Here is a 23,286-nt window from a genome sequence, read left to right as displayed (position 1 = left end):
TGGGCATGTGCCTTTGACTGGAATCGAACCCTGGACCCTTCAGTCCACAGGCCAATGCTCTATCCACTGAGCCAAACCAGCTAGGGCTCAATCTTCAATGTTTTAATGAATATTTTCCTTTGCTTTTAAGGCTTTTTGCTATTTTGTAGGCTGTTTTTCCTTTGTACTCACATATTCAAATATGGAACTAAACCAAGATAGAAATGGAGAATTTTATTAGCCAGAACTATGGTAAGTGGTTTAATAGTCGGAGGTAGTAGAATACTGTGCTCCTTTAACCTTGAACCCTGAATCCCTGGTGATAATGCAGCTGTGGTAGCTGCGCTGCCATAGCAATCATCTGTAATCTGTGCCTGTCCCATCTCTTCAGGACCCTGTCCTTAGATCAAATTAGTAAGGGGTCTTTTGAAATTACAAATGACTATAGGTGAGATTTGGCAACCATTTGAAACTCAGACACTTCTATAGTTCAGTCTTCCAAAGGTGGAATATTTTTAAAAGAAAGAGATCCACTTTGAGAAAAAAAAATGGAAATTTTTTTAAAAATTTGGATATTTCAGATTTTCATATTCATTTTCTAAAATAATCAGTGCATTTTCCTCAGTTATTGGGGTACCATGTATGGGGGCATATCAATGTCCCTGAGAGGGCTGTCAACCACAGGATTCCATATTTTCTAGCCCATCTCCAGGGATAATATGTGATCTAGGCTTAGCCAATAATATAGTGCCATTTTTTTGGCAATAGCAATTAGTACAGGGGGTGGGTGTATGACTCAAGTAGGGCCAATCAGAGTCTTTCCCTGAGACTGGTTGATGCAAGATGGAAGACACATGTTGCTTTTTACTGGAGTTGATCAGCTGGAAGATGGGAATCTGGAGCTTCTAATAGCCATGTTTCCTGCCACAGAGAGAAGACTGGAAGCCTATCCCTCAGAATGAAGCCAAACATGGGCAGGCTCAGCCAAGAGACAGACAAAAAATGAGTCTTGGAGAGACTCAATCCCAGTTCCTAACCCTGATCCCTGGTTCCTGCAGCTCTTCCTTTAATCCTATAAGCAGTTCCAATAACATTCTAGCTACATAACCAAGAAATTTCCTCTTTGCTATGGTTGGTAAGAATCAGGACTTTGTAATTTACAACTGAAATAGATGATTCTCATTTTAACTTGGGAATCACATTGTTACTAGCTTCTTTAGTGATAAATGGCTTTCCAGGTGCGTGTTAATGAACATCATAGGTCCTTTATAGCAACTTCTTGTTAGTGGCATCCCATTTCAATTTATATGTCAAGAAAAAAATGCTGAAGTTGATAAATCAGAGTGGGAAAAACACTCCTAAGCTTGTGTTAAGACAAACAGAAATATATAAATATAGTTCTACTCATTTCACTTATCTTAGCATATAGAGAAACAACATTCATTACTGAAGGAATCTACAGACTCAGGAGTTTGTAGCACAAACATTCTTAAACACATCTTATTTAATCACCATTGTTCATCTACCTATGGACAAAAGACGCCAAGAACCAGATTGGAGAAGAATAAAAGAAAAGCTTCATTCATAGAAGTGCTGATTCTTCCTGTCCATATGTTTAGGTTCTGCTTCTTTCCCTAGCCCAGAGCTGAACATCTCAGAGATGCTGGCAGGTACGAACATGCTCCCTTTTAATTACACCACCAAATTGCTGCAATAACTGATTGCCAGTTAAATAATTATAATCAAGTGCCCATTGTGCATAACAATCATTTAATGACTGCCATCCGAAAACACTATAATAAAGAGAGCTTTAATGAAGAAATCTGGAAAGGGGCCAAAGTTTTATGGTGGTTTGCTTAAAGGGAAAGAGAGCCATAATCTGTATTTAAGATTAAAAGAAGCCTTTAATCCAGATGCTCAACATTAAACAAGGGAGTGGAGTCATGTTTTGATCAAAAGTTACTGCATGCATAAAAGAAAGTAATGTAAATGTTCCTTTAGAAAAAAGGTCCAGTAAATTATATTAAGTAAGTGTTTGTAACCATTGACTTTGGAAAAAAATGAAGAAGAAGAAAAACATCTGATTTTCATTTTGGACAAGAATACTCAGCTAAAATAATGAAAGAGAACAGAATTTTATTTCATTTCTATAATATCATTGAAAGTGAGTGATTTTCCATTCAATCTACCTGGTACCAGTAATATTTCTTCTGTACTGACCCTATTTATTTTTTGTCTTCATTTCACTAAGTCAGGCTTATATCTTTGGGAGGTTTCATTATATTATCACACAAAGTCTTAACTGAAATGGTTTTGATGATCTCGGCTCTAGCAAACAGTAGTTTCTTATTTGAGGAGGGAAAAATACACCAAAACAATAATGTCACCACATAAAAACAGATCAACTGGCAGCTACCACCACTGCTGGTACATGGAGTATTTGGCTAACAAATCAAGACGGCAAGTCCTAGAATTGCAGCCATTTTCTATGAACTGATATGTAGCTTGGCCAACCATAAACACAGCACCTCAGGGCTTTGCTAGAGTGAATGCTGAGAGAAAACGAAAACAACAGTCAGTCCTCTCGAGGAAGAATAAGAAGGAAAAGCGAAAAGGAAACCAAGAATGGTTCCTATAGATAAGAACAAATTTAGGCCCATCAGCTTTTCCAATACTTCAGGGACAAAGGAGCAGGACCCAACCCTGGTGAGGGCTGAGGGAAATGCACGATGTGGTTTCTGTGCACACAGAAACGCCCCGTCCTTGGGAAGTCATGATGATGTCTCGGGGCAGTGAAAAGACCCTGAGCATCTGAGGGAAACAAAATCACACCTGGGGATTGTTTTTTGTCCTAATGTGAACATTCAGTCACAACAAACTACCCTGGGCTCTTGAGATGCCCTAGAATATCCAGGTCCCAGAATGTTAGTGTGTGTGTGCATGTGTAACAGAGACACAGATTAACTGGGTTAAAAAAACCCACCTGCTTATCTGGGGTACAAGACACAGGACAGATCAGGACAGATGTTCTAAGCCCATTTTAGGTTAAAACTAACCTAGGGGAAGTTATAGGAATTAAATTACGACACCAGGGCCTTTTCTGACATTCTAAGTTAAGGGTATCAGTAAGTTCTCCTTCAGGAAGTTCCTGGTTTTAGTTTGTGTTGGAAGTATTCCTAATCACCCCCTGGTCTGTAAATTGCCAGGGGTAACAGCATCAGTCTCTGTTTTATCAAAGTCTCTGTAGTATTTACTCCAGTGGTTTACACGCAGTGCGGACTACCCTTTGGTCATGTGTTCTAGCACAGACTCTATTCACCAGTCAGCAGGGCCAGCTCCTCTCCTTCGCATCTCAGTCACTGCCAAACCCCAGTGACCTTCCACGTGCTTTCTGACTAGTTTTCCCTTCTTGGAGTTTGGCACCTGGAATCATGCCATTCCTGTTCCCTTTCTCACCAACCAGCTGTCAGTACCTATGCTCTCTCCACCTCAGTTTTCTCCTCTGCAAAAGCTGACGTCAATAATAGAATGGCAGGTATGGCTCAGTGGTTGAGCATCGACCCACAAACCAGGAGGTCACGGTTTGATTCCTGGTCAGGGCACATGCCCAGGTTGCAGGCTCGATCTCCAGTAGGGGGCATGTAGGAGGCAGCTGATCGATGATTCTCTCTCATCATTGCTGTTTCTACCTCTCTCTCTGTCTAAAATGAATAAAAACATATAATAATAATAATAATAATAATAATAATAATAAACACAGCTTTTGCGAGAGTGTCTAAGTGTGTGTGTGTACTTGAAGAGAAATACATATAAAGCCATATGCCTGGCACTGGTAAGTGTACAATAAGTGGGAGCTATTATTAACACACATCACTGCCTTTAGGAGAAAATCTAAATTCAAATTCGTTACCTAGGTATATAATGTCATTAATTACAATAATATAGCTTACCTTGCTCAGCCACTCACCCCAAACATTTTGTTTCTACCTTTCTTTCCTTTTTTTTTTTTTTTTTTAAAAAAAAATATGTATTTATTGATTTTAGAGAGGAAGGGAGAGGGAGAAAGAAACATCAATGATGAAAACCATTGATTGGCTGCCTCCTGCATACCCCCCCGCACTGGGGATCGAGCCACAACCTGGGCACATGCCCTGATTAGGAATTGACTGTGACCTCCTGGTTCATGAGTGGATGCTCAACCACTGAGCCACGCTGGCTGGGCTCTTTCTACCTTCCTATTCCCCAATCCTTTCCCTACGTAGCAGCCAAGACTTTTAAAAAATGTGAATCACTCCCTGTCACTCTCCTGCTTAAAACATAAGGCAGAGAACCAAGATGGCGGCATAGGTAAACACCTGTACTTGTTGCCTCCCACAACCACATCAAAATTACAACTAAAATACAAAACAACTATCATCTAGAACTGTGGGAAAGCTGGCTGAGTGGAAGTACTACAACTAGAGAGGTAAAGAAGAAAGCACACCAAGACTGGTAGGAGATGCAGAGGTGCGGAATGGGCTGGTCCGGCACTGGGTGTGCCACTTTTTTAATTGGGAGGGAGATCGCCTCTGCGGAGGACGCCTGGAGGAGGGAGGGATCCCAACCCCACACCAGACTCCTAGCCCAAGGTCTCAGAGCTGGGAAAAGAAGTCCCCACGGGCCTGTAAGAACTATGGGCTGTAAAAACCAGTGTCGATTGGGGCTGAGTGACACACAGGCTGCTGGAGACCCAGCTGCTCCTCTTAAAAGGCCAGCACCAGCATCAGAACAAGCTCCCACTTCCTCTGAGCTCCAGTGCCAGGTGAGGCTCTGGGGGACACAGACACGTATGGGGAGAAACTGGACTGTCTGGCATTGGGCAGGAACTCGGGGGTGGCTTTCTTCCAGATGGAGGTGCTCACAGCAGTCATTGTTCCTGTGCTGGGACCTCCTCAGTGCAGGGATGACTGGCAGCCATTTCTGTTTGCTTGGCCCTGGTGATTCCCTGAGACTCCCACCCTACCCAATTTATAACCCCACCCAAGCTGTGCGCATTGGCTTTTGCATATGAATAGTCTGTCCTTTCTCAGGCTAAAACTCTGTTAAACAAGCTGCAGTTGGGTCAGGGAGCCCCAAGCCTATCAATAAAAGGACCCCAAAACCGGCACCAGTACCAACCTGCCTTGCTTCACAGCTGGGCCTCGTCTGGGCACTTCCAAACCCGATACAAAGAGAAGGAATCTGCAGATCTCTCTGCAGCTTCTGCTGGATGGTCCCAGGCAGTGGCTGACTTTGCACCTCCCTGGAGACCAAGAGGCAGTGTACCCATTGGCCAGTATGAGACCATACCAGATTACAACTCTTCACATCCATAAGCGACACACTCAAGGGGCAGACTCAGTGAGCACCAAAGCCCCACTGAAGCAAGTCCTGTTCCATAAGGGTGTCTCCTGCACAACAGCTCTCCCACTGTAAGTCACAGCTGGTCCCCACAGCCAATTGGCCTGGAGGTCAATTCCTCCCCGTGACACCAACAGCAATCAAGGATCAACTACAACAAAACTGTGCACACAGCCCACAAAGGGATGCACCAAGAGTGTCCACCTCAGGTGATTGGGGAGGTTGAGCCATTGGGCCCTATAGGACACCTACCACACAAGGCCACTCTATCAACTCAAGGAGACTGAGCAGCTACCCAATACATAGAAACAAACACAGGGAGGCAGCCAAAATGCAGAGACAAACATGTCACAAATGAAAAAAATGGAAGAAAGAGTTCTGGATATAGAGTTCAAAACCATGGTTTTAAGGTTACTCAAGAATCTTCTAAAAACCTCTGAGGAACTTAGTGAGACTTTCAAGGATCTTAATGAGAATGCAAAAAAAGGGAAAAGGACCAGTCAGAAATTAAGCATATACTGACTGGAATAAAGAATAATATACAGGGATTCAACATTAGATTAGAGGATCCTGAGAATCAAATCAATGATTTGAAATACAAGGAAGCAAAAAACATCCAACCAGAAGAGCAAAAAGAAAAAAGAATCCAAAAATATGAAGATAGTGTAAGGAGCTTCTGGGACAACTTCAAGCGTAACAACATCTGAATTATGGGGGGGGGGGGGGGCAGAAGAAGAGAGACAGCAAGATATTGAAAACCTATTTGAAGAAATAATGACAGAAAAATTTCCCCTACCTGGTGAAAGAAATAGACTTACAAGTCCAAGAAGTACAGAGAATCCCAAACGAGGAATCCAAAGAGGACCACACCACATCATAATTAAAATGCCAAAGGCAAAAGACAGAGAGAATCTTAAAAACAGCAAGAGAAAAACAGTTACCTACAAGGGAGTGCCCATATGACTGTCAGCTGATTTCTCAACAGAAACTATACAGCCCAGAAGGGAGTGGCAAGAAATATTCAAAGTGATGAATAGCAGGAACCTACAACCAAGAATACTCTACCCAGCAAAGCTATCATTTAGAATTGAAGGTCAGATAAAGAGCTTCACAGACAAGAAAAAGCTAAAGGGAGTTCATCACCACCAAACCAGTATGATATGAAATGCTGAAGGGTATTCTAGAAGAAGAGGAAGAGGAAGAGGAAGAGGAAGAGGAAGAGGAAGAGGAAGAAGAAGAAGAAGAAAGAAGAAGGAAGAAGAAGAAGAAGAAGAAGAAGAAGAAGAAGAAGAAGAAGAAGAAGAAGAAGAAGAAGAAGGAGGTAAAGATAAAAAATATGACTAACAAAGTGACAACAAATACATATCTATCAACAAGTCTAAAAATCAAATGAATAAAAAAATCTGACAAACAAAATAACCTGGTGAATGGAATAGAATCAGGGGCATGGAAATGGAACAGACTGATGACTTTCAGAGGGAAAAGGGTGTGTGGGGAGGCGTGTGGGAAGAGATTAAATATATTATATGCATGTATGTATTACCTATGGACACAGACAATAGGGTGGCCAGAGCCTGGGGTGGAGTGGGAACCGGGTGGAGGGGAGCTATGGGAGGAAAAAAGAGGGACATCTGTAATAATATCAACAATAAAAATTAATTAAAAAACAAAACAAAACAAAAAACACACAACACAAGCTGTTCTCATGGCTAACAGAGCCCACGTAGCTTCCTGCCTGTGTCTCCTACCTCATTTCTTACCACTCTCCCTCGAACTCACTGTGCTTTCACCATGCTGGCAACATTTCCCCCATTTCTTAAACTAAACAAGCCTGTTTCCAGCTTATGTCTTTGCATAGGATGCTCCTTCTGACTACAGGCTCTTTCCCCCGATCCTCACATGTCTGATTCCCTTCTCGGTATTCAGGTCTTAGCTCAGAAGCCACCTTCACTGACCTGCCAGTCTAAACTGTCTAAGTCCTGACCTCTATTCTCTGTTCCCCACACCAATTCATTCTATGCCAGCATCCTGTTTTGTTTTCATCACTGTGCTCATCACTAGCTGAAAGTGTCTTAATGAATATATGCTGTATTGCCCACAGAGCCTTGTGCACTGGCTGTCACTGACCAGGCAATTCAGTAAGCCGGAGCTGAACTGAACTGCAATGAACTCAACCAAGTGGCAGATATCCAGGGCACAGATAAAAATCTTCCTTTGGCCACCATCTTGCCAGATGAGATGTACCATAAAGAGCTCATAACTGGCCTGTGCTTATCAAGGAGCACATGGAACCTAAAAGACAGAGGGCATGAGGATGAATATATGTAAAGATATTTAGGGCTCACCAATGTTTCTGGACTCAACAGAAGTGTGAGGAGACATAAATGTCTAAATTCACAGCACAAAGTAATCAAAATAGTGAATTAGTATACAGCAAAACTGTATGAGTTACATTTAAAATAAACTCTTGATTTAATATTTATATATATATTCCCAGTCAGGTTCAAACAGAAATAGAGTTGGATTTGGAGACAGTATTCATCATTTTATGAACTTGAATAGCACCATAAACTATATTATCTCACAGAGCACTTAGAAATGACCTTATCTTGCTTTTTGCAACAGGTTTCCTGCCAGAACACAAGTGTCGTGAAAACCATCACTAAATCAAAGCCAAAATGGGGAAAGGAAAAGATTCATATCAATATTATGGTCACTGGACAAGTAGATTCCGGCAAGTCTACCACTACTAGACATCTGATCTACAAATGTTGTGGGATTAACAAAAAAGAATCAAAAAATTTGAGAAGGCCCTGGTCTGTGGCTCAGTGATTAAATGTTAGCCCACACACTGGAGGGTTGCAGATTTGATTCCTACTCAGGGGCACATGCCTGGGTTGCAGGTTCTATCCCCAGCCCTGGTCGGGACATGTGTGAGATATTCCTCCCTCCCTCCCTCCCTTCTTTCATTTCTTTCCTCTCTCTCTCTCTCTCTCTCTCTCTCTTCTTTCTTTCTCTTCTTTTCTCTTTCTTTCTTTCTTTCTTTCTTTCTTTCTTTCTTTCTTTCTTTCTTTCTTTCTTTTTCTTTTCTTCCTTCTTCTCTCTCTCTCTCCCCCCCCCCAATCTTTCACTCCTTTCTCTCTTTTTGTCCCCCTTATCTTCTCCCATCCACCCTTTCTAAAAATCAATAGAATACATTTCCTCACTCCTCAGGTGAGGATTAAATAATTTTTTTTTTTTTAAAAAAGGAGGCTGTTGAGATGGGGAAGGTCTTGAAGTATGCCTGGGTCTTGGATAAACTAAAAGATGAATGTAAACGTGGTATCACCACTGATATCTTCCTGTGGAAATTTGAGACCAGCAAGTATTATATGACCATTATTGATGCCCCAAGACCCAGAGACTTCATATAAAAAACATGATTACAAGCACATCTCAGACTGACTGTGCTGTCCTGATTTTTGCTGCTGGTGCTGGTGAACTTGAAGTAGGTGTCTTTGAGAATGGGCAGACCTGAGGGCATGCCCTTCTGGCTTACACAATAAATGTGAAACAACTGATTGTTGGTGTTAACAAAATGGATTCCAATGAGCTGTCCTACAGCCAGAAGAGATATAAGGAAATTATTAAAGAAGTCAGCACCTACATTAAGAAAATTGGCTACAACCCTGACAATTTCTGTTTGGAATGGCGACAACATGCTGGAACCAAGTGCTAACATGCCATGGTTCAAGGGATGGTAAGTCACCCGTGAAGATGACAATGCCAGTGGAACCACACGGCTTGAAGCTCTGGATGGCATCCTGTCACCAACTTGTTCAACTGACAAGCCCCTGCATCTGCCACTCCAGAATGTCTCTGGAATTGGTGGTATGGGTCCTGTCTCTGTGGGCTGAGTGGAGACTGATGTTCTCAAACCCGGCATGGTGGTCACCTTTGCTCTAGTCAATGTTACAACTGAAGTAAAGTCTGCTGAAATGCATATCAAGCTTTCAGTGAAGCTCTTCTGGGGACAATGTGGGCTTCAATGTCAAGAACTTGTCTGTCAAAGACGTTCATTTTGGCAATGTGGCTGGTGACTGCAAAAATGACCTACCAATGGAAGTAGCTCAGGTGATTATCCTGAGCCATGCAGGCCAAATCAGTGCTGACTATGCACCAGTACTGCATTGTCACACAGCTCACATTAATTGCAAATTTGCTGAACTGAAGGAGAAGATTGACCTTCATTCTGGGAAAAAGCTGGAAGATGGCAAAGTTTTTGAAATCTGGTGATGCTGCCATCGTAGATATGGTTTCTGGCAAGCCCATGTGTGTTGAGAGCTTCTCTGACTCTCCTCCCTGGGCTACCTTATTGTTTGTGACTTGAGACAGTTGCTGTGGGTGTCATCAAAACAGTGGATAAGAAGGCAGCTGGAGCTGGAAAAGTCACCAAGTCTGCCTAGAAAGCTCAGAAGGCTAAATGCATATTATCCCCAATACCTGCCACCCCAGTCTTAATCAGTGGTGGAAGAATGGTCTCAGAACAGTCTCAGAACTGTTTGTCTCAATTGGCCATTTAAGTTTAATAGTAAACGACTAGTTAATGATAATGCATTGTAAAACCTTCAGAAGGAAAGGAGAATGTTTTGCGGATCATTTTGTGTGTGTGTGTGTGTGTGTGTGTGTGTGTATGTGGCAGTTTTTTTAAGTTATTAGTTTTTAAAATTAGTACTTTTTAATAGAAACAATTTGACCAAATATCTGTTACAGAATTTTGAGATCCATTAAAATAAAGTTTAATGAGAAAAAAAGAAGAAAAGAAATGACCTTACCTTAAAGTCACTGTCATTGTTTCAAATGTGTTAGTTAGTCCTAGACCTTTGACCTCAGGTCAGAAATGGTACCCATGGTTTTCCAGGATCTTAGGGTTCCGACCCTAATTCTTAGAGAAAGGGCTTTGAAGTTTAGCAGACTCAGAATTGAATCCCAGGTCTTCCATCAGGACATTTGGTGAATAATTTATCCTCTTTCAGCCTTAATTTCCACATCTTTTAAGATAATGACACGGGAAATAAATGGGATGATTTACATAAAAGGCCTTTTGATGTATTTAATAAGAAATAGGTCCTCAACAAATTACAATTTCCTTCCTGGATAGGTGGTAGGAGCTCAAAAAATACTCACTAGGTGACGGTCAAATTAGGTTGGAAAGCATGCCAGGAAACAAGCATAATGAAGAGTGGCGGGAAAAACCCAAACTATCAACTGGAAAAAATAAAAGAAGGCCCAAAGTGCTATAATGTTTTCTTATTATTCCACACATAAAAAAGATGTAAACAATGACATTTAATGATTACAGTGAGAAGTGGTAGTCAGGGCTGAATATCAGAAAGTCACTGAATATCAAAAATCATTGCTTAACTACAAAAAGAAAGGAAAGGGAAAGTATGGTCCTAAGAATAGTATTTGTTTTAAATCTACACAGTATTAGAGACCTCATGGCAGGATTAAAAAGCAAACAAACAAAAAAACAACAATGGAATTTACTGATTTCTTGATCTTATCAAAAAATGCAAGTCATCAGGAAAAACTGTTGTGTTCAAATCATTCCTTTTGGCATTCCACAGCACCAACACAAACACTGGAGCTGCACTGCGGGACCAATCACAAAGGGGAAGAGGAAGATATATTTACAGAAAAAGGACAAGACAAACCACCTGCTCGGGGTCAAACACCAAGCCCTAGGAAATGACAGGAATAGAGTCAAAAAAGAAAGGAAAGGTAAGCATAGTGGATATTTGTCACTCTGTTCATTATCCTTATGACAATCACAGCAGTTTTCTAATTTTTCACCAATTTATCCCTGACTCTCAGGCCTTGTGATTTAGGTTGTCTTTTCACCTCATTGTCACTAGAGATGGGTACATATCCCAGATCTAACCAATGAAATTACCCCTGTACCCCGACCATCATTGGGTCACTAGTGACCAGTAAAGCAGGATGTTAGTTAACACCATTGGGAACAAGGCTCTCTTTCCATGGGAGTTGCTAAGCCTGGGAATGTAAGCCTAGCGTTACCAGTGCCATGTTGCTATCACGAGGCCGGAGATGACCTAAGAATAAAGCAATGCAGAAAAAAGCCAGGCAAGAGAAGGTGACAGAAAGGTCACCATTGATAGTTTCTGAACACTTAGATCTAGTGATGCCTAAGGCTGGAGCTGTTCATGAATTTTTCAGTTACTTGAACAAATAAATCCCCATGTTTGCTTAAATCTCTGAGTCAGTATCTAACTTCCAACTAAAAGAGTTTGACTGATACAATAAGTAATCTTATAGAGTTTAATCCTAAAGGAGTAACATGCTCAGATTTTTGTGTTAGAAAGGGAAGCCTGATGGCCATTGTTGGGGGGGGCGGGGGGACTGGAGGGGACAGAGACTGAAGGCAGGACTCACTGGGGACTGTGATCATCAATGGGAAATGGCTGTAGGGACTTTGATAGAGAAAAGCCAAACCAGAGTAGGAGGCATGTGTCTACAATTCTAACTTGAAAAGCACTGAAGACTAACCCCATGCAGATGACTTGAGAATCCCAGTCAAGAAGATTATTAGCATCTTAAAGGACAAAGACTGAATAAGAATAATATGGGTAGAGGGGAATAAATGCCTGTGTTTCTTCAGACTCTGGATTTCAGCTCCTCCATCCTAAATTCTCCCCCAACTCTAAATCTCATTCACCCTCATGGCTTGGCTTTAGGGAAGAAGGCCTGTGCTCCATATCAGCTGGTGACCCCCTTTAGTGCCCCTATGCTTTTTTGGCATCCTATATGTGTTTTTAGGTATGATCACTGACTATATTTCTCTGAACCTCAACTTGCTCACCTATAAGATGGGAATACTGACATTTACCCCAGGATAAGAATGAAATAAGACAAATTTCATGAGCACTCTGCACAGAGCCTGGCACGTGATGAACACCCAATAAATAGAAGCTGCCATACTTCTGCTGAAGATGAAGTGAGTTGCACTTCTCACTTTGTTAAGAAACAAAGACACACTCTCATCAAGAGCTCCTTTTCACTTGCCAGGGTTTTCCAGATCTTTCTGTTATTGAATTTTGTTGTAAGTGCAAAGCAGAAGCTCTTTACTGAGTCTTTAAAGCACATGGACTAATACAAGTGCACTATTTCTGAAGGCGTATACGTAATTCAGTCAGGCTTCAGTGATTGGTGCTGGACAAGGAGAGGCACGTTAATGCTCCTGGGTGCAGAAAAACAACTCTCATCCTTCACCTGCCAGGTGACAAGGTCAAATGTATTATCACTCTTTCTCTAAGAGTATGAGAATGGCTGGGGAATGTTGTGTGACTGAAGGAAGAAAGTCAGTGGACTAATAGGTAGACTTGTTGGTGATGTGGTTTTATTTTATTCTTAAACCCAAATAAAAAAAAAAACAAAAAAGAAAAAACCCAAATCTATAAAGGTATCTTACTTATAGAATTTTGTACTACCCTCTTCAACCAAGCCCTCTGTTGACAAGTCAGTACCTGGTTACTAATGGACCTGGCTTAATTGTTTGTGTAAATGAGCAAACTCAGTAAGAGATGAGAGAACCATAATGCAAAAACCCAACAAGATTGGGCAGCTGTACATTGTTTCAGCATTTCCATCCTTAACCCACCCACACAGATCTTTGGGTGCCAGGGGGTAAATCTGCAGTTTGCAAACGCTATAAAAACATGTTAGGTCTACTTAGGGCAGTAGCTCTAACCCTATTTTAGACCAAAGATGATATCTTTTGAGAATTTCATGGCACCGAGCCCTCCATCCCACCCCTAGAATATGCATAAATGCAAAATTTTATACACAACCCCTAGGTGTTCACCAATCATTTCCACCTCAATTCCCAAGCCCATCTTGGTCCTACAGGAATTCAAAGGAAGAATTTACAGGGCTTGAGAGAAGAAGTAGGAGAGTCAAGAGTTCCTCCTCTTAGGGCTCAATTTTCTCCATGACACAGTTCATTGTTTTGAGTGCCAACTCTATGCAGGGAAAGGGATAATGACTAATGTGAAACTGAGAGCCCAAACATTTATCTGTCTGCAGTGTCTAACTCTGAGTGGCTGTGGAAAATCCTGGAATCTTAGTGATTTCTAAGGTGTAAAGTAAGCAAAAGTCCAAGAGGATGTCCTGGGAGAAGAAGGTGAAGAGAGGGGCAGGCATAGTCTAGGACTTGGGGAAAGCCACCAGGTGCCCCACCCTCCCCAGGAAGGGGAACGGAAGCCTGTTCTCTCCTGCTCAGCTCCACTTAGTTCTTGCATTCTCATTTTGTACTTATGCAGAGACTGCACATTCCTTGCATGATCTGTAACAAATCAAAACGGTTAAAAATAATTTGCTAAATACCTTCCTAGATAAATTGAAATCCAAGACCTTTTTGAGCCTTGTCCAGACATCCCTCAAAGGGTGAGCCAGGCTCAAAGTCACACACTTTCCTAGCTGAATCCCTGAATCAGACTTTTGCTTGTCAATCTTCTGATGTCACAAGTCAAACTGTGCCATGAAAGACTGAATAAGCATCTTTAGGAAATAGAAACTCAACTGTAAGAACAACAGGTATTTCCAAAGGCAAAACATCTCTGCCCAGTTTCTAAGTCAGCTACTGTATATAAATTTAGCCATGGCACTGGGAGGGGAATTTTTAAAAATAGAAGTAAAAGGTTAAAAGAATAAATAACAACAATGTATGAGTCACTATCTTAGGCAAGACATAAAGTGGTAAACAAGACATAAAGTCTTTACCCTTATGGGTATTATTTTGAGTGGGGCTGGAGTAGGAAACAAAAATATACACAAATAAATAATTTCAGACAGTGATAAGTGCCTTAAAGAAAAAAAAAGAAGGCAAATAAAGGAATAAAGAATGACCGAGGTACTATTTTTATATCAATTTTACACACGAGGAAACTGAGGATAACAGAGGTCAGGTGAGTTATTCAAGGCTACATAGCCAGTAAGCAGTGAGTTTAAACTCAGGTCTGTCTGAGTCCAAAGTTGTTTGTAACCACCATCCCATACAATCTATTCAGTTTCCAGAGAAATCAGAGAATCTGGAGAATAGGTAAGATGAGAGACCATCATTATTTTTAAAAGCTCCTCCCTTTAGGACATCAGCGAAATACTTAGATCTATGAAATCAAATGAGTGTTATAGGCTGCCATTTTGATGCTAATGAAACTACCATTTGAAATTCTGCACATGATATTTAACACACTTTAATCCTGAATGCCACCTTCTGAGATGGAAATTACTGTCTATACTAGCATATTTCATAAAAGGACATTAAAGCTCAGAGTTTAAGTAACCTGTTGAAAATCACAGGGCGAAGGTGAAATCCAGGCCTTCTGCCTCCAAGTGCATTCACTGCCTTTTCCATTACACAGTGCTGCCTTCCAGAAGACTCCCAAGGAGCTCCATTTTTCTCCCACTGGGAGACAAGGCAGTAACTAACTTGGCAGTAGAGACAGAAAGGAGTGACTGTTTTGCATCTCTGCCAAGCAAGTATTCATGCCCTTTGCAATGTGATTTGGACACAATACCCAAACCATCTTTAGCAGCTTAAATATTCTAGAATTTGCTGAAGAATTTTCTCACCTTCTCCATATGGGGTCCAAAATCAAGAGGGGAAAACATATTTATGTCTCATTCAGAATTCAAAAAATAATAAATCCTTCAAGGCCCTGGCAAGTTTCTCTAATCCACTGTAATCATGTTTCCTTGTATAACAAGTCTTGTGATGTCTGCTGCGGCGTCTCACTATAGTAACGGCAGCCTCAGAGCTGGAGTTCTTCTTCTCGTGCCTGGGGGATTATTCCATTTTCCACATTAGGAATAAGCCACAGGCTGTAGGTTCTAAAACAGAGCCAGAAACACTGACTAGAATCCAGATGCCCTAAATATAATCAGAACTCAATTTTACTGCCCTCTGTGAAAGACACAAATGAAAAGAATGTACCAACTTCTAGAATACGGTCCAGAAAGCAAAGCTATGAATAGACCTTACACGGGTTCTAATGCACTGAGAGATCTTAAAGCTACCTGGAGACCTTCCAGTTATCTCCCCTGCTTCATATCCCTGGCTTTTTTATTCTTAAAAAAGTCAAACATACTACCAGGGAAGGAAGACATACTATAGGCTCATCTTAATAAAACAGGTTTCCACATAGTTCTAGAACTTTCAGGAAGTATCTTTTTACATAAAAAGAATTATTTAGGTTTTCATGGATTGATTTGATAAATAAATTATCTTTCTCTACGGTCAGACAATCACTTCTCTCTGTTATTAAAAATAAATTTATGCCGAAACCGGTTTGGCTCAGTGGATAGAGCGTCAGCCTGCGGACTGAGAGGTCCCGGGTTCGATTCCGGTCAAGGGCATGTACCTGGGTTGCGGGCACATCCCCGGTGGGGGATGTGCAAGAAGCAGCTGATCGATGTTTCTCTCTCATCGATGTTTCTAACTCTCTCTATCTCTCTCCCTTCCTCTCTGTGAAAAATCAATAAAATATATTTTTTAAAAAAATAAATTTATTAAATTCTTTAATGAAAGCATCCTTTTATACCATATAACATAAGACTAGTGTGAAAACAATATAAATATGTCTCACTTCAAGTTGTGATTGTTAATAATAATTATAATGATGACATTGATGGCAGATGTCCAATTTACTAGATGCTTACTATGTGCCAGTAACTGTGTTAAGTGCTTTAAATGCATTATCTTATTTAATCCTAACAGTTCCTCAACAAGGTTGTTATTATTTCCAATTTACAGTAAAAGGGCTAAGTCTTATGATGATTCTGCAACTTGCCCAAGGCTATACAGCTAGTAAGCAGCTGTATTTTGAATATGGGGATTGGACTCGGGAACCCATTCTGGAATAAATGGTAAAAACCCCTTTCCCTCCTATAGAGAGCCATTGCTTCTAATAATTTGTTGTCATCAAATCTTTCTGAATTAAACTTGATTTCATAGAAATAACTTTTTTTTCGCATTGGTTTTTCATTTGAAGGCTATTTAATTAAATGGTATAATTACAACAACAAGTCCATCTGGCATCCCCAGGTCTGGCAAGAAATACAAGACTCCTGGAGTGCGTATACTTCAATTGGTGGGAGCAGAAATACACAGGTGTCCTAGAAACCAGCCTATTAGCTGGGAGCATCTAGCCTGCCATGGACACCAGATCATGCTCTAACAAGGGAGTATTCAGTTAATTAATCAGGAGAGTCAATTAAGGGAAGTAGGTGAGGAAAACTTTATTAGATATAAACATTTTTTAAACATATATTACACAGACAGTGTGGTGAAGGCCTGGGAAGGGCAGGTGCAGGGTGGAAGGGATTAATGGGGGAAAGGAGGACATCTGTAATACTTTCAACAATAAAGACAAATTAAAAAACACATAAACATTATATGCCTATTGTTTTTCAACTTGCTCTTGTTGCTTAAATTACTTAATCGTTCCTTTCCTGATGGACTCTCAGGTTTGTAACACACCTTTAGTTTTGTCTGCCCAGCACCTTCCTCTCTCCTGGTTATGGCAAACAGCTTTTTTTTAAAAAAAAATATATTTTTTATTGATTTTTTACAGAGAGGAAGAGAGAGGGATAGAGAGCCAGCAACATCGATGAGAGAGAAACATCGATCAGCTGCCTCCTGCATACCCCCAAATGGGGATGTGCCCATAACCAAGGTACATGTCCCTGACCGGAATCGAACCCAGGACTCTTCAGTCCACAGGCCGACGCTCTATCCACTGGGCCAAACCGATCAGGGCGGCAAACAGCTTTTGATGGGAACCTCTTCTTCCTCCCATGCCAACCATGTTCCTTTACAAACCCTGCCTCTCTGGCCCAACTTGACTGGCCTCAAATGAGCAATAGATCCAAGATGGACCCTGAGTTTTGAATCTGGGACCTGAGGTGTAGGCTAGTCCATGCCAGGTGATGGAAACTGAATTACTAGGCTCTGGAGCTGCTGGCAGACACACTTCCTGCTGTGAGTCTGCAGGGAGAAAACTTGTTCCTGTTCTTCTGAACTGCAGCTTTTCCTAAGGTTCCCTGGATTGACCTTTCTTTCAAATGTTCTCAATGCTTCACAATTCCATTTGACTATGATAATTCAAATTTGGTTTATGACACTTGAAACTAACAGTCCTAAGTAATTTAGAAATGGTACCAGAAATGGACAGTTGAAAATAACCAAGTCTACTAGTAAATGCAAAAAAAATGACGAGGCCATAAGAAATACCCCATCCAGAGTGGAAAAACTCCCAACTGCTGTTACAAGGTGGTAAAACAGTTAGTTTAACACATCTGAAGGTTTAGGAGACCTAAGAAAATATCAGCTTTTTGGAGAGCACTGTTTACTTCTGCCACATTCCATAAGAGACAAGAAAGAAATGCTTCAGTGCAAGCTGGCCCATCTGGAAGCAGAAAAGAAACAGCAGAACTGATAAAGATCACCTTAAAGGGAGGCCTCTTCTGCTTTTGGTCAGCAATCTGAGTCCTTTTCAGTCGCAAAGGCTGAATTTTCTGCTACAAGCTGAAATCAGTAGTTGTTAGGGAAATGGCAGGAGTCTGATAAATGGACAGAAACATATGAGAGGAGCCAAAGCTATGAACACTGGCAAACGGAAGGCCAGAACACAGATGCAGACGGAGGTGATTATAGTATGAAGCTTTACCTGTCCTCTCATTCTAAAGATGTGGAATCTGAATCTGAGTAGGTTTTAATGGCTGGACCCCAAGAATTATTTGTAACTATCTCTCAGATTTGGAGTTCTCATCTTTAGAATGAGAGGATGGATAAGGTAATCTCCAAAGTGTCCTCTTGGCTTTAATATTTTGTTTCTAGGTGACTAAATGTAGTATGAAGCCTTATCATTTTCTTAAAACCACTGAGAAAAACTCCTCATACTAAGCATCAAATTTAAGATCAAATTTAAGATCTCTTGGGGGCAAGAGAGATTGAGCACTTGGTTGTGAGTCTTAGTGATCTCAGATCACAAACTGTTTCCTCACCTGCAAATGGAGATTTTGGATGTCTGTCTTCATAAGACCGTGAGAAGTGAAAAGTGAAAGCCTTCTGACTTCTCTTAAGAAAAGGAAAGATGCACAGAAATCCTAAACAGGATTAGGGCAAAGCTCTCTATTTTTCAGCCCCAGTGATGCAATTTCTGACTCCAATCACTGCTCCTTGCAATTTTCACATGTTTGTAGAGAACATGTTTCCAAGTGGACACAGAACTGGCCTTGGAGGAAATGCCAGTGCTGGCTTCTGGCAGCTCTGATTTTCTCACTTAGCACCCTATTCTACCTGCAGTGTGACTCCCTGGCTTCATCTTCCCCAGTGGTCTTCCCCACAGCTAAACTTGTAAAGTACTGACCCATTATGATAGATTAGTTTCATCCTCTCTTCCTGGGTGTATAATTGCATCGAGACTCAAAAGAGATGACTTACTAATGATTATACTGTATGCATGTATATTCTGAATATTACAGTTAAAAAGACTGGGAATGTTGGTCACGCCAGGTGGCTGTAAAAACACACGCCCAATAGGCTCCACACATGGCTTGAATTAGGGTTTGGATTAACTGCCACCTTCTCTGGGAAGCCTGTCTGCCCTTCCCAGGCACAGACAGCAGATCTTTCCTTTGTGCTCCCTCCCAGTACTTCACAAGAATAATTATCTCACCATATAGAAATCATCTGTTAAACTTATATGTCTCTAGCTGGAATAAAATTTTTGGAGACAGGGACTTGTTCATCTTTCTATTGTGTGTCTTGTACAAAACAGGGATTCAATAAATTTGTAGAATGAATTAGTGAATTTTGTGAATCACTACATTCTATTCCCCTCTGGAAAGAAAAATAATTTCAGAAGCCATGTAGTTTAGAGGGAAATCTTGATCTTGAACTAGACCATGGCTAGCAAAGACATGCACTTGTGCATGATGTATGATACTCTTCATGCCAACACTGAAATGTAGAAAAGAATGCTCAAATAGAGCCTTTAAAATTCAAGATGCCATATTAAAACAACATGAAAAGAACCAGTTAACTCAGAAAACCACTGATCCATGCAGCAATAATAAACAGGTTATTATTGCTTTAAATGAGACATTTTGTCCTTAAATGGCTCAGAGATAAACTGTGTTAAGTGGTGGTCCAGTTATAGCTCTGCATTTCAGACTTGTGGGAAGCAGTGTGGTGCAGTGGTTAAGGTCACAGACCTCAGAGCATTATTTCTAACTCAAAGGGCTGTTTTAAGGACTTAATATATGTAAGGTGATTAGAACAGTGTCTGGCACATAAGCATTGTAAAAAGTAAGCATCAGCTAATATTATTGTATGTGCCCTGACTAAAGTTTACCAAACTAGTAAAATAGCCATTATCCATTAAATAAAGGCTTGGTCTGTGTTGCCACTCTCCTTTTGAAATTCAATGGTTTCATTATTAACTGATGGCTATTGCCTCCATAAGAGGCCATTAGAACAGGTCTGGCAGGGTGACAAACTGTGCTTGCATTTTACTTTTCCCCAAAGCCAATTACGCTAGCTGTTATCGGACAAGGAGAACTAGGTAGCCCATTACCATCCTCTTTGCTTTGGAGTTATATTTCATGTTCAACTTTGGAAGCTTTCTTTAGTCGAAGTTTCCTAAAATATTGACTTAAAAAAATACTGGCTCTTGTCCTTTTATTCTCATGCCAAAGGTTTTTAGGCTTAATTATTTCTATGGTTTTGAGTATAGTGTAACTATCTTTAATCTTTTTTTTGGGGGGGGGGGGATCAGGAAAAATGTACATAAATATAAAAACATGTATTTGTCAGATTCTCGGTCCTGAGTGTCAGCCAAGACTTGTGTCTGAGATGAAACATTATATTTTTGTGAATCACATGTACCATAATCATCTTGGAATACAGGATAAATCTCATGTAACATTCTCCAGAGATATAAAAAAAACTTTCATTATGTTGACATTTCACTGTAGTGATCATTGTTAAAAATGCAATTAATTCCCACCTCCTTACCCTAGGATCATTGCTCCTACCTAGGACAGAAAGTGAAGCTGAAATCAGAGAAGGCCGAAGACAGACAGATCTTGTAGAAACCCATTGTCTTTATCATCCTCTACCCTGAGACATAGAATCAAAGAGCTCATTGACTTCAACTCCCTAATTTTATTGAGGGCACTGAGACCCAGAGTAGAGAAGTGACTAGCTTAAGGTCACATAGTTTGTTCATAGCCGAGCTTTAAATAAGACCCAAATCTGACTTCCAGGTCTGTATTCTTTCTAAAATGCCAAGATGCTGTTCTAGGCCACTGAAATAAAAGATGAGGAAGTTTGCCCTCGCTGGTTTGGCTCAGTGGATAGAGTGTTGGCCTGCAGACTGAAGGGTCCCAGATTCGATTCCAGTCAAGGGCACATGCCAGGGTTGATCCCCAGTAGGGGACGTGCAGGAGGCAGCGATCAATGATTCTCCCTCATCATTGATGTTTCTATCTTTCTCTCCTCTCTCCCTTCCTCTCTGAAATCAATAAAAATATATTTTAAAAAAAAGATGAGGAAGTTTGCTTTGAGTAGCCAATTTAAATGGAAACTCTTGAAATGCATTATTATTATTATTATTATTTTGGTAGCAAAATGGAGGGCTGTTTTGAAAACATCAAAGCAATAGCTCCATAAAAATCAAATGCCTTTGGAAAATATTTTTGTTACAAAAATTTACTTGTTGTTAAGGCATTTAATGCGTGTCATTCACTTAGAATCAGGGGCCAATCCCCAAGCTAGTCCCCAAGCTAGGAACTCACTCATTCAACCAATGTACGTATATACTTACTTGTTAACTACTACATGCCAGGCAGTGTGTAGTTCTTGAGGATATGCTATCTAAGACACTGTCCTGTTATTAAGGAGCTCAAGGTCTAAGGCAAATATTCAACACATGTGCTATCTTTATTCTCTTAGGATAAGTGGCGTCTAATTCTCTTAGAATTAGTGGCGTCATGACAGACACCACTAATTCACTATATGACCATCATTCCTGCTGGGCCTGAAACTGGCCTCAAAAATTCTTCCCAAAACAATCCTCTAAGCAGCCATGAGCAATAGATAAGAGGGACACATGAACTGTCATCCCTGGACTAGTATAGTTACTACATGCCTATTAAATGTTATAAAATTTCAAGTTCTTATTATATGTACTAGAACCCTGATTCCCCCTGCTCCGAAGAGAAGAATGTAAATTTTTTCATTTGTTTAGCATTGGTTAAACTCCTAGGTGAGGAACAATTCTTCTAAGTACTGGAAGAACCCCCGATAATGGCTCATGAAAGACCAATTATGCCCCAACAAGAGACCCCAGTTCTCTTTCACTCGAAATTTCCATTTCAGATTGGGCAGCACAACACTCTATCTTATGTCTGTCATCACACACAGTTGCCATCTGCTGCTAGAGACTCAATCAGAGTTTCTGTGCCCTCACCTCAAAGCAGCTGCTTATCATACCCCGTGATTTACCAACTGAGAAAAGACCCAGTTACTGACAATGCTGCCTACTATAGCTCTTCCTGCTGGTAGGAGTTTGGAAAAAAATACTTTTGATCTCACCTAAAGGTGGACCCAAAGACAGCTGCAGGGTCTCATTTTATAAGCTGGCATCTTTCCTCTCATTTGTTTAAGCTGCTTTCTTAGGGTTTGATCAAGGGAAGAAACGCAGGAAGATGCCTTTTCCTTGTAACGACTTTTACTATGTCTTTAAACATTTTATTATTGGCAATAAATGAGTAAAGGCCCTGTGAAGCCCCCCTTTGTAAAGGTGCCTTATAACCTGACAGCTGACCTTCCTCAGCAATGTGGAACAGTGTGTGTTGCTGCCTGGAAGAAGCCATGTTGGAAGCCACCCATTCTTTGTGCTCCAAAGTACATTTCCCTCAGAAGGTTCAGACCTGTGGGGTGTTGAACACCATTGACCTGCATTTGCAGATCAGGTCACCTCCAATGCCTGGGCCTCAGAGAGGCCAAATACGTCTAGAAAAGAATACAGATGCAGCACAAACAGAAAAGGGGGATATAACTTAGGAAAAAAAGTTTTCAAGTCTCTACTTCTTTCCATTACATTTTCATGTCTAAACAATGACTGTGTTTTTTTGCAAGGCAAACATAGTGGTAATTACTGGATGAAATAGAAAGAGAAATAAGGCTCTTTTTTTTTTTTTCTGCCCTAAAGGGTGTAGATTTCCTAAGGAAGGTGAGATATAGTAGTGATAAGCTAAATAACCATGGGATTTAAATCAGGAATGTATAATATTGCCAAAAGAATGGTAGGAAATACAGTTACCATATGACCCAGCAATCCCACTCCTAGGCATATACCCCAAAGAACTGAAACCTATGTACACACAACTTGTACATGGAAGTTCATAGCAGCATTGCTCATTATAGCCCAAAAGTGGAAATAACCGAAATGCCCATCAACTGATGGATGGATAAAAGAAATGTGGTATAGCCACAAAATGGAATATTACTTGGCCTTAAAAAGGAATTAAGTTCTGATACATGCTACAACAGTGGATGGACTTTGAAAACATTATGCTAAGTCGAAGAAGGCAGTCACAAAAGATCACATATTGTAGGATTCCATTTATGTGAATTCAGAACAGGTAAATCTATAGAGACAGACTGTAGATTGGTCACTGTCTAATTCTGGAGGTGTGGGGGTGGGGTGGGGGAGTGGAGCTTGGGGAAATGGGGGCTGACTGCTAAATAGTACGGGGTTTCTTTTTGGAGTGATAACATATTCTAAACAAATCATGGTGATGGTTGCTACTCTGTGAACATATTTAAAAACATTGAATTGTACATTTAAAAAAGAGTGA

The 23,286-nt window shown here is 40.7% G+C and overlaps 1 protein-coding gene and 1 pseudogene across 3 annotated transcripts in view; one reads left to right on the top strand and one right to left on the bottom strand.

The window, feature by feature from the left end:
* Window positions 1-23,286, bottom strand: part of ATG7 (autophagy related 7) — a 245,706-nt gene that overhangs the window by 65,242 nt on the left and 157,178 nt on the right. The gene's annotated exons all lie outside the window — the stretch shown is intronic.
* Window positions 2,605-9,820, top strand: LOC308530089 (elongation factor 1-alpha 1-like; annotated as a pseudogene). The gene is made up of 3 exons: window positions 2,605-2,685; window positions 7,984-8,168; window positions 8,607-9,820. The product of its transcript is annotated as an elongation factor 1-alpha 1-like (transcript).

Source organism: Myotis nattereri (assembly GCF_964212035.1).
Source record: "Myotis nattereri genome assembly, chromosome: 14".
Classification (NCBI taxonomy): domain Eukaryota; kingdom Metazoa; phylum Chordata; class Mammalia; order Chiroptera; family Vespertilionidae; genus Myotis; species Myotis nattereri.
Note: the sequence above shows the minus strand (reverse complement) of the source record. Positions and strands in the feature narration are given on the sequence as shown.